The following is a 15,950-nucleotide window of genomic DNA, read 5'->3' on the forward strand; positions in this document are numbered from 1 at the left end:
AAAACTTTAAAACTTTGAAACTTTAAAACTTTAAAACTTTAAAACTTTAAAACTTTAAAACTTTAAAACTTTAAAACTTTAAAATTTTAAAACTTTAAAACTTTAAAACTTTAAAACTTTAAAACTTTAAAACTTTAAAACTTTAAAACTTTAAAACTTTAAAACTTTAAAACTTTAAAACTTTAAAACTTTAAAACTTTAAAACTTTAAAACTTTAAAACTTTAAAACTTTAAAACTTTAAAACTTTAAAACTTTAAAACTTTAAAACTTTAAAACTTTAAAACTTTAAAACTTTAAAACTTTAAAACTTTAAAACTTTAAAACTTTAAAACTTTAAAACTTTAAAACTTTAAAACTTTAAAACTTTAAAACTTTAAAACTTTAAAACTTTAAAACTTTAAAACTTTAAAACTTTAAAACTTTAAAACTTTAAAACTTTAAAACTTTAAAACTTTAAAACTTTAAAACTTTAAAACTTTAAAACTTTAAAACTTTAAAACTTTAAAACTTTAAAACTTTAAAACTTTAAAACTTTAAAACTTTAAAACTTTAAAACTTTAAAACTTTAAAACTTTAAAACTTTAAAACTTTAAAACTTTAAAATTTTAAAACTTTAAAACTTTAAAACTTTAAAACTTTAAAACTTTGAAACTTAAAAACTTTAAAACTTTAAAACTTTAAAACTTTAAAACTTTAAAACTTTAAAACTTTAAAACTTTAAAACTTTAAAACTTTAAAACTTTAAAACTTTAAAACTTTAAAACTTTCAAACCTTAAAACTTGAAAACTTTAATACAGGTCAGACTCGATTATACATAGTCTCCGTTTTTTTCCACCATATAGAATCGAATTTAATATATAATCGAATCAGAGAAAAATAAGGTTTTTTATTCATTTTACATAAATGATTCGTTACTTTCGAATAAATAAAAACAATTTTAATTTTGACTCATCCCCCTAAAAGTCAGAAAACACATTTCTTGCAAAAAATATGTATCTTGTAGTTATTCCTGATGAAATTGCAGTCGAATGTAAAAAATTTTGATCATTGTATATTGACTTTCAAACTCGTTTGTAATTACTTTCTCAAAATTTTAAAAATTTAAATTTTCGATTTTTTGATTTTTTAATTTTTTCTTGTGTTTTATGAATTATATTATTTAAGGTATTTGATTTGAATTATTTTCAATTCTTTTATTTTTAAATTTAAAAAAAATCCAGAATTTAATTTTTTTTTTCGATTTTTTTCCTTTCCATCAAGCGTTACGTATCCATCAAGGGGTAGAAATGCGTTATGCGACAATTGATAAGTGTAAGTGATCGGAACGAAAAATGAAGAAAATTGAAAATTCTATTGGGGAACTTTTATTGGGAATATTTTTTCATTAATGCATTCTAAATTTTTCTCCCCTAAAAACGCACTTGCGCAATACTCACCAGTTGGAAACGTCACTTTCCCTACATTGCTTCCCTATGTTTCGCATTCCAATACTCTGTGCTCTCCAGTCAGTTCAGCATCCTGCCCCCATTTGGCAGTAGGCTGAAAGCTCTTCCGCTGAGCTTTTCTGTTACGATGAGAAAATCGGCTGTACGCTTCACGTTCGCTCCCGTTCTCTCACTCGCTCTGCATCGGTTCGCGTACGATTGGGTTTGTTTTCCTTTTGATTTCTCTCAATTTTCCGGAAAATTGTGCGTGTTTTGCCTATAGTTGCCATGTCTAAGAGGCCGATGTAAACATACATTCGCTGTTCACTCGTGTTCGACCAAAAGCTACAGAGTATCGGGAAAATTCGGGCTTTCACACTCCAGGACTGTCTCTTTGGGCGTTGTGGTGGCAATTCGAGGCAGACTCCGAACGGCCAAGATGCGCTGGAGTGCAGTCAGTTTTGCAGAGATTTTCAACCTTTTCGGATGCTGAAAACCGTTCGGCTCGCGGGCGTGGACCATTTCGCTGTGAAACCCCTGGGATACCCTCAAACTGTGTGAGCTTTGTGAGCAGTACTGCTATATACTGCGGTGCAGAAGGCAAGCAAAGGAAAATATTCTTCGAACAGTATTGTGAAGGAGAATCCTGTGCCAAATCATAAATTTTGCGAGCTGCTGGCTGCCATCGAAAGTGTTTGCGTTCCTGGCGAGTAATCAAATTGATTGGATGTTATTACGTTGCCTACTTTCGGGTGGAGTGGCTGTGGCATTGTTTGGGTGGATTGGTCGGGTGAAGTGAAACCAATCGCATATTTAGCTGCCTCCTGTTTTGACATCCTGACATCGATTTGTGGTTTGACAGTAGATGAGAAAAAACAATAAAATAATTGTATTACAAACGTGCTACAGTGAACACAAGTGAATAAGGTGCGAAGGAGAAAGCTGAAGGTTTCGTGTGAGATCACGCAGCATCCAATTTTCCACGGTTGGAGAAGGTGGAGAAAAGTGTACACCACGTAAGAAAAGTGTGCCCAGATTATATTTATCTAGCGGTCTTTCTAGGATTGGGTGTGTGTTTGTTTGCGGTATAAGAAAACATGAGTTTTCCACTAATTTACTCGTGAACTTAGAGGCGAGGGCAGACGGAGGGGATAACCCCATCATTGAGCGGTTGATTGTAATAGTTGCCAAGCACTCATCAGGATTTTGTGACAAAAAACTTAGTTCAGATTTCGGTATTTGGATGTGTCTACTTAATGGATATAGCCGTTGCTGAAGAGGCATAATCACTAGTGAAAGGTAGGTGCAATTTCTTCGTCATTTATTCTTTATCATTATTTATCTCACGTTTGGTCCAATTTTAGTTCATTGCAGTCGCAGTGTGTTATAGCGTTTGACATAGGTGGAAACTTAAGTTTTTACGTGCTTTTAAATTGTTTCGGGTTTTTTTTTGTTTCATTTTCATAGCACGTAATCAGCTTATGACACACTTTGAGCAGAACTTTGCATTGCTAGAGATGAATAAATTAAAATTTTCAGTCGACTGGTTTCGAATTTCAAGAGTCATTGGTTTATTAACATATCAAGCAGTGTTAAAATTATACCCGTGATTTATCAAAAAATGTGAAAAAAGCGCGATTAAACCAGAGTGAAAGTTTAAACTATAATGTCGTGTCGTTTATCGGAGATTGAGGTGGTGTGTTATACAAACACTGGACAAGATTGCAGTCAGTGATTTCCTTCACTAAAAGGTTACCAAATTTCCTAAAAACATAAAATTGAAACTCGAAAACGTTACTGTTTATTCAGTTTTGCTATGAAACGTAGGACAAATACATAAAATTCTCATAATTCATATTTCTCAAATGATGATAAAACATTCGTTGTATATAAAATATATGGTATGAATTAGATATATTGTAAATAAGAAAATCAATGCCAAATGATTGTAATACAATATTCATACGTCTTCGTCATTCTCCGTCGTCCGTTTATACGCTACCGTAGATAGTCCTCAGCATCTTCCGTCAAAGTTATCTGCGAAACCCTGGCTGCATTATTGGACAAGATACCTCCACTCCAAGTATCGTCGATAAGGTCTCCCTGATAGCTGTGCGAATCCTGCATCAGCCGTCCTCGAGAAGCGACGTAATAAGCTCCTCCGCTGTGATTGGTACTGTTTCGAGCATATTTCTCCGCAACCTGGAAGTCTCGGAGCTGCTTGTTGTTGAGCCACCAGTTTTGCTATGAAACGTAGGACAAATACATAAAATTCTCATAATTCATATTTCTCAAATGATGATATAACATTCGTTGTATATAAAATATATGGTATGAATTAGATATATTGTAAATAAGAAAATCAATGCCAAATGATTGTAAATACAACGTTTTTGATTTAAATAAAACTTTAAATCGTATTTGAATTAGCAAACTGAATAGTTTCCACAGGTAAAGGAATTTTTTGGACTCAAGAGTATTGTTTTTTTTAATACGATGTAATTTATTTAAAAAATTCCATTGAATTTTTCCTGACGAGAGCTGTGCTGTGTCAAGAAGTTGTCGCCATTCCGATCTGGTCGAGCCACCGGTCAAGCTGCGTCCCATCATTTCTATTGCTAGTAGGGTTGCTGAAGAAAAAACGGCGGGGTTGTTCTCACGACGTGACCGGTCCACCGCAGCATATTGATTTCTGACAGCGCGTGTAACTAGTGCTTCATACGTCTTCGTCATTCTCCGTCGTCCGTTTATACGCTACCGTAGATAGTCCTCAGCATCTTCCGTCAAAGTTATCTGCGAAACCCTGGCTGCATTTTTGGACAAGATACCGCGGTAGTTGCGGCAATAGGTGTCCATCGACCACCTCCGCGTCGTAGTGCATGTTGACTTACGGCACATAGCCTCTGTGAGACTGGTTTACCTTTTTACAGAACTACCGCGTATCGTTGGTACGGGACTTCTGCTTGAGCTTCTCATGTTAACGATCCTCTTGATGGTACGTCTTTCATCTGAGAATCGTGGTAAGATCGTTCTATACCCGTTTGTAATTGGCATTTGGTCCCTCCTTGACTTGCCCAGGTATTTCATACCGGGTCAGGTTTTTTTAATCACCGCTGCCTCTCATTCTTCGTCATACTAGTCGTTTCTGCCGATCACAGTCTCCACTCCAAGTATCGTCGATAAGGTCTCCCTGATAGCTGTGCGAATCCTGCATCAGCCGTCCTCGAGAAGCGACCTAATAAGCTCCTCCGCTGTGATTGGTACTGTTTCGAGCATATTTCTCCGCAACCTGGAAGTCTCGGAGCTGCTTGTTGTTGAGCCACCAGGTTCGGCTATGTCGTGCGTGATACACAGACGACAGTTTTGAGTACAAGCCTACCGAAACTAGGTAGTGGTCCGAGTCAACGAAGTAATGTTTGAGAAGAGCCGGCTGTCGATGAGAATATGGTCAATTCGATTTGCTGTACGTTACTCAGTTGATGTCTTCGCGAGGAAAGAACGTACTTTGGACTAACAGTTCACAGGAAACTGCAAAGTTTAAGCATCGCAGGTCACTGTCGTTCGTCTCGGTGTGCAGGCTGTGCGGTTCGATCACCGGTTTGTTTATGTTTTTCCTTTCAATCTGAGTTACGTTACGTTACGTCCACGATGACGATCTTGATATCTTGACGCTAACGGCTATCATCGAGTTTCTCCAGTTGCGCGTAAAACGCTTTTTCCTCTACATTGAGCCTTTTTTCTTGAAAACAGTGCACGTTGAGGATGGTGTAGTTGTAGAACCGGCCATTTATTCTCAGCATACACCTACTGTCACTGATCACCAGCCACTTGATCACACGACTCTGCATCCTACTCACCACTATAGAACTGATACTTAGCGCGTTGGTGGTGCTACCGCTCTGTTAGTACCGTGCCCCGCGGCCACCAATCCTCCGAACCTTCTCTCCTTGTCGGCAAAGCTTCTGGTGCGCAACGTTGTCGAAGTTGCGGAGTTCTAGCTGATCCGGTCGCCATCCGGGACCTTTAGGGATCTTCAGTTCCAGTAGCGAGCTTCCAATCGTCGTCCTCATTTCGTCGTTTATTGTTCCGGTTCGTATTTACTTCTTCTATGTTCGTAGTGTTTAATTTCTGGCATGTCTCATAGTTCAGCCGTCTTCCACGGATCAATCGCTGTTTGGGTCGCCTCTGACATGACGATCAATCGCTCAGACAAGCTATCCTCCAAGAAGAAAAGCTCCCTCCTCCCTGTCAGCGTACGACCAAGTTGGCACCGGTTCAACTACCTTTGGTTGCTCGTATACCAGTCGGTACCACGTGTAGATAGAGTTAAGAGTTGCTTGACTTAATACTCTGGTTTACACTGGAGTCTATTTTATGCCAACTTGCATAGGATGTACTGCTGGTACCCAGTCATTTACCGACACCAGGCTTGTCTCCTTAGAGAATCACTAGCATGTAGGAGAGTTCTCTGCAGTGCTTTTACTGTGTGTCTCAAATAAGGAGAGCATCCAGATAGAAAAAAATGCGTTGTTTGTTTGCATCGAATTTATTTCAGCAGTACACACAGCAGCGTACATCTGTGTATTCTCCCTAGAGTGATTCATCACTTTTGTTCCGCTCAGCTGTGGCGTAGGTGGCAAATGTGTTCTGCGAGCAGCAGAAACACAGTACAAAAATGAAAAAGTCCAGTACAAAAAATTTCTACACGCAGCGCTCATACTGCAAGAAGTAAAAGGTGAATATTCAATCTGCTCCTCTCTCATATGGAGAAGAATACCAAGCCTGACCAACCCCGTAACGCAATTGATCATATTAATGTTGTTCCAAATACCATTCAATATAGGTATTCATAGAACGAAGATGGTGCCCAGAAACCAGAACCTGACACAGACGTCATTTTGAAACTCCCGAATGCTGAATACAGATTTAAATAGCCCTAATATGAGTATTTCCGGATTCGAGATGATGCTCGCTGGTCGAAAATCAAATCCGGACACCATTCCGAAATCCAACTTTCATTTCCTGAAACACATTAAAGTGACCAAATATCATCTAATTTACGTGTTTCCGGTATTAGGGTTATGCCAAGCAACCAGGAATCATATTCAAGTGTTTTGAAATCTTCGTCTAGTGTCTGAGCGTCCAGAGGACGGGAATCAACTGCAAAACTTATTTTGAAATCCTAGATAGCGAGATCCGGATACTGAAATTCAACCTGGATTGGCTAAATATCATCCAATATGTTAATTCCGGAACCAACCCAAAAGCTACCCCTGATTAATTTTGAAATTCAAGATAGTGACTTCCGGTTTCTGGAAAATTGCCTAGAATTGCCAATTACTATCAAATATGGATATTACCGCTCAGTGCGTTCTGAGAATATTGATATTGATGATCTACACTTTGAAGATCTTGCTCCATTTGGCCTAACCACCAAGCCCGTTACGTGCCTCTAAGTCTTGTACTGGCTGGATTCGAGACGAACACTATTTTTGCGGAATTGTTGTCCAGGCATTTTCAAAACATTGGCTCGCTGTAGAGTTGCGCCAGCTCATGATTCCTTCTTCACCTCCATACGCTATTTTCGCATACTCCGCCGAAGATGGTCATTTAAAATCAGCCAGTGCTTGAGAGTCCTTCTCGAGCATTGTCCATATTTTTCGTGCCCGTAGAGGACTACCGGTCTTACAAGTGTCTTGTAATTGGTGCACTTGATATGGGGGCAAAGTTTACCAAAGCTCAAGGTGTTGTGGAACACGTTAAAGGCACGATTTCTATCTACGATACTTCTGCGATTTGTCTCCCAGATGGTCTGGAGGTTCGCTGTTGGCCTAACAAACCAGTCGTCATAGATTCGAGTCTCGGCTCGGAAGAGACTGTTAGTGTCTAGATCTGAATCGGAATGTAGCACCAAGGCTTTGCTTTTACATCTGCGATATTCTCTGCTACAGTTGTAGACTGACGTTACCAATGACCCGAGGTACACAAATTCGTCAACAAACTTAAACTCATCTCCAGCGTTTACTGCGCTACTACCAATGCGAGCCTTATCGCACTCAGCATTCAGATACTCAGTCTTTGATGCTACTTCCAATTAAACTTTCTTTTGCTTCGTGTTTCAACTTCGTGTGCAGTTCAACAACCGCTTGAAATGTAAAACATTCTCCTTCCGTCGTAGTGAATTAGAAATAAACTTGGTCTCGGTCTGACCGTTTAGCCGGAGATTGCTCACCCGTTGCTTTTATATAGGCGTGTTGTAAATCGTAGTAGGTCTCGTTCGATCGATAAATATCGTTAATAATCTAACGGCTACGTAATATATACTTACGCTTGCCTTCGTAATGAGTTAACTTTGCGCGCAACGTTGTTCGATTCGTCACTTACCACGGTGACCAAACCCTACCTTTCCGTCGCAGTCGTGGAGATGCAGAGATATACTCGGTCTCTGACAACAACGACTGTGACACTTCCTTCCTTAAAATATCCTTCTGCATCCTAACGATCGTGAGGACGAGGCCGGCGCCCTTGTAGCAGCACCTGCAACATGTTTTGAAATGAGACTACCCAATATTAGTTGTTTTAATACTTCTCCAACGGTGCAAGATACTTTTCCGGTTACTCTGGAGAAATTTAATAGAATTGAGCAACATTATGTTATTAACGTGTATCATTCTCGTAATTGAACACTAAAAATTGCTTAATAGTTTTCCGCAATCTAGTTCCAACTGCATATTTCATGATACTTTTGAATAACGATAATGTCACATGATGTTGCATATTGTTTTCTCACAAGTATTTTCTTTTGAAGAAAGCAACCTAGTGATGATGCTATACATGCAACACCTTGTTGAACCATATATTTGCTAAAATTACCTCACAGCTAACAGCCATCTTTAATATAAATGAATGAAAAATGATTATTGTTGGAAATATGGTTTTGTTATTCCATATTTCGCATGATTAACACTCCATATCCACTGAGCGAGGTTTTCTGAACTATCTTTTCCCAAAATATTGTTTATAATTTGGCGAGTTTGAATCATAAAATTCTTTTTCAACTCTTCATAAGAGACGCGTGAATAATTACGAAGTAAAAACATTTTTTGGACGGTAAATTTTTAATCGCAAGTAGAATTAGATTAAGTAGATTAGATGGATGAGATATCAAAAGTGTAAGTAGAGACAAATTTCGATATATTTGAGGTTGTTATTATATGAAACTTCGCGACACCATCACCGAAGAGTACTGAGAGTAAAGGTAAACAAAATAAATTTTATGTCTCATCTCTTTTCTTTCTATGCTGCAGCGGAGATCGATGCTGATGATAATTCCACATAGCACTGTTAGTTGCATATAGGCTACACCTCTTGCGCTTTTTCGGTTATTTACAAGTTGAATAAGAGTAACGGATGCGAATAATTACAATCTTTGAATGCTGCATTGAGTGTTGCATTTTCTTCATTGCAACAATGTGTGCTGCTTGGGTATACAAAGCGGAGGCTACTGAACTGTTGTACATTGAGATGGTAAACTAATCCCAAGTGGCCATATACGTGGTTCCCTGTGCAACTTCACTAGCTCAGATCCATCACGGAGGAGCAACTACGAAAGGTACGATCGCTCAAACTCAAGCTCAAGCTCAAGTTCAACAACCGCTTGAAATGTACTTCCGGCAAGGTCCACATCGTCAGCGAAGTAGATGAATTGAAGAATTGAGGATTTATTGAAGACCGCCCCGCATATCAATAGCCGCACACCTTCAATCGCAATGTTGAACAGGTGGCTGGAATGACCGTCGCCTTGTCGAGCTCCCTAGCGTGTTTCAAACGGGCTTGATACCGCACCCGAAATCTTCACACAGTACTGTATACCAGCTATCGTGACCTTAATCAGTCTTGTTAGTTTCGCATTCTCGACCATATCTTTCCAAATCTCTACACGATCAATAGTGTCATCAGCGGCCTTAAAGTTGATGAATATGTGGTGGGTGGGTACTTGGCATTCGCGACGCTTTAGAGAATCTGTCGCAACGAACCGTTTAATGTTCCCTATTGAACCATCCGGACCCGGTATCAGGGAAACGTTTTCCCTAGGAAAATGGCCCACCGTTTTTCAAGCAGAGGTATATGCCATATATATCTGCGCAAAAATATGTCTGCAACGTAACTACAGACATGCGAAAATCGATATATTCTCGAACAGTCAAGCAGCACTACTAGCACTTAAGTCCGTCAAATGCGCTTCCAAACTTGTTTGGGAATGCATTGAAACTACGGGAACTTTCCCGACAGAATTCAGTTTTTCTGTTTTGGGTGCCTGGACACTGCGGAGTCGAGGGTAATGAACACGCTGACTACCTTGCAAGACAGAGATCAGCTCAGCGGTGTATTGGCCCCGAGCCGTTTCTGGGTACGTCCATTTCCGCTATCAAAAGCGAACTACTAACTTGGGAAAGGCTAGAAATAGTATCCCAATGGCAACAGGCACAGGGTTGTAGACAAGCTAAACAGTTTATCTATCCGAACCCTGGAACCGCCAGAAAGCTACTTAGTCTAAATCGTAGTGGCCTACGGATAATTACGGGACTCCTTACCGGACACTGTCCCGCTTTTTATCACTTAAAGAAAATCGGTGTAGTGTTGAACGACACCTGCCGATTCTGCAAATCTGAACCAGAGAGTTCAGAGCATTTGCTTTGCTCTTGCGAAGCTCTTGCTTCCTCTAGGTACAACTTCTTAGGAAGTTACCTTTTAACTCCATACCAAGTGTGGAGTTCTAATCCCAAGCAGGTAATTAGTTTCATCAACTTTGTTGTACCTAATTGGGGTACAGGTTTACAACAAAACAGCTCTACTCCATCAATGAGTACGAGCAATCCGTAACCTGTGCACAGCAATCGGGGCCCGCCACAAAAGACAATCAGCAAGAATGTCGCAGTGGCATTTCAGTACCCAGTGCCCTTCAGGCATACATTAGAAAAAAAAAAAATAGCCGACAGACCTCCATAACTTGCAACTTCGTTAAACAGAACGAATTGTTATTTATTTTCATGAGATTATTTTGATTTAAACGCATGATCCTCAGAGCAGTATTAAAAGTAACATTTTTTTACTGCTTCCAGATAAAACGTAACGTCGCTCCTCTGCACATCTCGTATCCTACTAGTATTGGTGGTGGTTACCCTGGCGTTGTGTATACTCCACAACACGCAGCCAAGATAGAGTTTAGAACACTTATTTTTAACAAAGTGAGGTAATATCTTGGTGCTACGTGCCACTGTCGGATCAAAACCTTCTGTGCATTTGACACATGCTTTGAAAAAGAATTTGATTGTACAGGACAATTGTGGGATTAGTGCTGCGATCCTGCTATTTTTGACACAACATCATGCAGACGACTCGCTTGCAAAAAAAAAATTAAATTACTATAAAAGTTATGAATAAAAAAAGTGATTGACTACCTCTTATCGGATGAAAATTGTTTATGGTAAACCATTTTTTTAATTGTTCGAATGTCGTTCAGATTGTACTGTGTTTTTGCTATATTTGTGGTGTCATAATTTTATTAATTGCATAACCTTTGATAACGAAACTCACATAATCTATAATCTATACATATAAAAATGCAGCTCTGTCTGTCTGTCTGTCTGTCTTTCTGTCTGTCTGTTCCATATAGGCTTGGAAACTACCCAAGTAATACACGTTGGTGTAGAATAGTTGACGTTACCTATTCCATGACATCTCTATCATCAGAAAAGCGCAAAACATGAAGGCTAATAGAACAAGTACCGATAACAGCATTAAAGCAAGCCAACTTGATAGAATTAGGTGGCAAAATACATCTCGAGTACTAATACGGCAATGCGCAAATCTGTTGCTATGACAACTGTTAACCAGCGCATGCGCAAATGTGTTGTGTGGCGCAGTGCAACTAGATCGACAGTTGCTTTTATCAGTGGCAGTTTTAATTGATTATAAATTGATGACGAAAAATAATTTTCAAGTTTTCAAAAAGAGTTGTTTCTTTTGCTTGAATATTAAAATTGTTTTCGCATAGTTTCAACGTTATCTGGATATGAAATCCAACAAAACTAGAAAACGTTGTTAGATATACAATAACAAAAAACTGAACTGATATTGGTTACACTGCAAGCGTTTTGTATATCTTTTGATGGCACGTTTTGACCCGCTTCGAATAAATATAGAAATCGTTCTTATAATTTAAATATTAATTTGATCAAGTATTTTTAAGTAGAGTGTTGAATGCTACGACTGTTGTACTAAGGAAAAGCGTTTTACAGGTACGTATTGTTGTTATTAGATGGTGTAATGTCTTACGAAATGACCAAGTGATAGTGATTGTTATTCTTGAACTCATGTTATTAAAAAACATCTCCAAAACCAGGAAAAATGAGCTTGTTTTCGAAATGCGGTTGTATTACTGATGAAAAACAACTTCAAACACAATATAATAACACAAGTTTTTAATTGCGCTTGTAGTACACGCATATGACTACTTTCGTTGTAATCTATTTTCTAACATGTTTTGTGTGTTACTTGAGTACTGAACCGATCGGCGTGAAATTTTGTATATAGGGGTTTTAGGGGCCGAGAAAGGTGACTAAGATAATTCGAGACCCCTCTCTCTTCTGGAAGGGAGGGGTCCCATACAAATGAAACACAAATTCATGCACATCTCGAAAACTAACCAAGCAAATAGAACCAAATTTGGCAGGTGGATGTTTTTAGGGGTAACAAATATATCCATAATGGTTTGACACCCTCCCTCTTCTCAATGGGAGGGGTTCCATACAAATGAAACACAAATTCATGTACATCTCGGAAACTAACCAAGTAAATGGAACCAAATTGGGCAGGTGAATGTTTTAGGGGTATCAAATATATCCATAACAGTTTGACGCCCCTCCCTCTTTTAAAAGGGAGGGGTCCCATACAAAAGAAACACAAATTTCGCACAGCTCGAGAACCAATCCACTATATAGAACCAAATTTGGCATGTAAATGTTTTTAGAGGTAACAAATATGTCCATAATGTTTCGACACCCCTCCCTCTTTCCAAACAAATGAAACACAAATTTCTGCACTTCTCGAGAATTAACCAAATAAATGGAACCAATTTCGGCAGGTGAATATTTTTAGGGGTAACAAAAATGTCTATAATGTTTCGACACCCCTCGTTCTTCTGAAAGGAGGGGTTCCACACAAATTTTTGCACATTTTGAGAAATATTCGAGCAAATGGAACCAAATATGTTGAGGTGTCTGAGAGCCAGAAAAATTTTCGACTTCAGACGCCATTGTTAAATTTAAGATAAAAACTTCCGGTTTCTATTCGGAAAATGTCTCCAAATATCATTTCAAAATCCAAGATGGCGACTTCCGGTTTCTGCAAAACAGCGAGAATGACCAAATACAACCCAATATGGGTGTTTTCTTTAACCAGAATGACGCTAAGAGGCAAGAAATTGTCTTCAAATGCCATTTTGAAGTCCAAGATGGCGACTTCCGGTTTCTGAAAAACAACGGCAAATGACCAAATATAGGTATTTCCGGGATTGTTATAATACACTGAAGCCACAATCGACCTCAGACAACATTTTGAATTGTAAAATGGCGACTTCCGGTGACTGTATAAAAGACGAAAATGACCAAATATCACCTAATATAGGTGTTTCTTTAACCATAATTATGCTTAGAGGCCAGAAATTGTCTCTGAATACCATTTTGAAATCCAAGATGGCGACTTCCGGTTTCTGAAAAACAGCGAGAATGACCAAATACCACCCAATATGGGTATTTCCGAAATCGTGATGATGCATTGAAACCACAAATCAACCTCAGACAACATTTTGAGTTGTAAAATGGCAAATTTTGATGCCTGGAAAACTGCCGAAAATGACCTAAAACAACCAAATAAGGGTGTTTCTTTATCCAGAATGATGCTCAGAGGCCAGAAATTGTCACAAAATGTCATTTTGAAATACAAGATGGCGACTTCCGGTTTCTGGAAAATAGCCGAAAATGACCAAATACCACCCAATATGAGTGTTTCTTTAACCAGAATGACGCTCAGAGACCAGAAATTGTCTCCAAATGGCATTTTGAAATCCAATATGGCGACTTCCGGTTCCTAAACAAGAGTGGGAAATGACTAAATAACACTCAATATGGGTATTTCCGGGATTGCTATGATGCACTGAAGCCACAAATCGACCTCAGACAACATTATGAATTGTAAGATGACGACTTCCGGTGAATGGGAAACTGCCGAAAATGACCAAATACCACCCAATATGGGTGTTTCTTCAACCAGAATGACTCTCAGAGGCCAGAAACTGTCTCCAAATACCATTTTGAAATACCAGATGGCGACTTCCGCTTTCTGAAAAACAGCCAGAAACGGCCGATTTCCATCCAATATGAGATGCTCCGATACCAAAATGATACACAGGAGCTAGAATCGACAACAGACACCATTTTGAATTCTAAGATGGTGACTTCCGGTTTCTGGAAAACAGTCGAAAATGACTTAATAACACCCAAAGTGGGTGTTTCTTTAACCAGAATGATGCATGAAGCTAAACATTGACGTCAGACACCATTTTGAATTGTAAGATGGCAACTTCTGCAACAGCCGAATACTACTACATATGAATATTTGCGTAATCGAAATAATGTATAGAAGCCAAGCATTGACCCTGGACACCATCTTGAATTCGAAGATGACCACTTTCAGTTTCTGAAAAGCAAAGAAAATAACTGAATACCACCCAATATTAGTATTTCCGGAATAGAGGGAATGTACTAAAGGCAAAAGACGAGGATGTTGTCATTCCGATAAACATTCCGAATTTGGAATGTTGAAAATTATTAAATTAAACACAAAAATAGGCGGGACGAAGTTTGCCGGGTCAGCTAGTCCCAAATAAAATCAAACCCACATTCTGTTATGTTATATTTACCGACATTTTCCGCATATTTGCGACCAATGCTGACCACATCGGCACCGTAAGCCAGACACTTCCACCGGCGAAATTATCTTTCCACCGCTCGATCCGAAGGCGGTAAAACGCCCATCACACTTCCACGGCCGCAGAACCGTTCCGATGCGGAACCAAACCTCCTCGCCGGGCATCCTCTCACGTCCAATCGGGGAGTGAGGGGGCTAGGGCAAATTGGTCCCCCCTATCTCCGTTAGTGTGTACTAGCTGGCCAGAATATAACAAAGAAAAGCAAGAGAATTCGTGCGATAAAAATAATAACGATAATAAAATGCCTGCAGCAATAAAAAGCCATCGTCGTAAAGACTTGGTAGGTGGAATTGAGAGGACAAAAGCATCAGCGGCCACGAAACAGCCACCCGATTTGCCGACCGATCTGAAACGTGAGAATCTTTAATGCATGGTGGGATGCTACAGATTGTTTGTTGGTCAAATACGAACAGACAAACCTTCACTGTACGATAAACTTTTGTGCTACGAAATTGTTCTATTGTGCAGTGTACTTTCATAGACAACCGTAAAGTAAAATAGTAACAGGCAGTGATAATTTTCCACCACGAACAACACTGTACAAAACTAGTCGTGCGATGCAAGGGGAAAATTTTTTCTTGACTGTAACTTGTAAGCACGAGTCTGGGGTAGCTTTTTCTCACAGAGCGGAAGGCAGGCGGGGAATCTAATGAGTTGGAATGTTAGTTGCATGACGAGGAAGATAGCGCAAACCGAAGAGGAGGTGTTTCGCCTTAGAATTGAAAATAAAAGAAGATGTTTGTCGCCAGCAAGGTTAGCGGGGGATACCGGTTTCGTCAATGATGCTGCCTTGAAATTTTTCCCCTTCCACCTTGTCAAAGTTTTGGAGCAGACAGGGATTTTACGAAAAAATTTTTTTTTGCTGACCTCTAACAATGTCTTCCTGTGAGTAATTTATTACTATATAACGCACGAAGTTTTACGAATGGTAATTTTTTTTTGTTAGGGATTAAGATATCTTAGTACCACAAAAATTTTAGACGGTCCATCCCAATAAATCAATATATCGATTTGCAATTTTACAAATCGGAAATGGAAGAAAAATATCAAGTACATAATCTTTAATTATTCTGTTATCGTAGCTTATCAACTTATCGTCACAGAATCAATACAATTTGTAAGGAAAGTCTATGTTTTTCTAACATGAACTTTAGGAAATAAAGTTAAACCTGAGGAAATACATATGTTGGAACTGCAACAGTATTCGTTGGCATCGTTAACGTTTCTCGGCTGAGACACAAGTGGTTTTTCCTCTACGTAACGTTACAGAATGGAGCTATACCTGTTGTAAGATGTGTAAGTATTGTCCCAGCTTCAGCAGCGAGTGCTGTAGGGACTCCCTGAACAACAGCCTCAGGGTCGGCTTACTAAGGAAATTTCGCGGTTCCAGGAAAATGCTTGTCTGAGTCTCTATGTACACAATTTTTATTACTAGCATTCGTCACCCACTTTCTTATTTCTAGCTAACCTTAT

At 38.9% G+C, this 15,950-nt stretch overlaps 1 protein-coding gene across 3 annotated transcripts in view; it reads left to right on the forward strand.

Annotated features, from left to right (window-relative positions):
* Positions 1-1,799: 1,799 nt before the first annotated feature.
* Positions 1,800-15,950, forward strand: part of LOC129727163 (uncharacterized) — a 399,476-nt gene continuing 385,325 nt past the window's right edge. For 2 of the 3 annotated variants that reach the window (XM_055684685.1, XM_055684684.1), the window contains exon 1: positions 1,801-2,725. The gene's annotated coding sequence lies outside the window, so the exon portion shown is untranslated. Of the gene's footprint in view, positions 2,726-15,950 lie in introns of all 3 variants that reach the window. The other variant, XM_055684686.1, reaches the window with a different exon arrangement.

The sequence above is a fragment of the Wyeomyia smithii genome, chromosome 3, assembly GCF_029784165.1.
Source record: "Wyeomyia smithii strain HCP4-BCI-WySm-NY-G18 chromosome 3, ASM2978416v1, whole genome shotgun sequence".
Taxonomy (NCBI): domain Eukaryota; kingdom Metazoa; phylum Arthropoda; class Insecta; order Diptera; family Culicidae; genus Wyeomyia; species Wyeomyia smithii.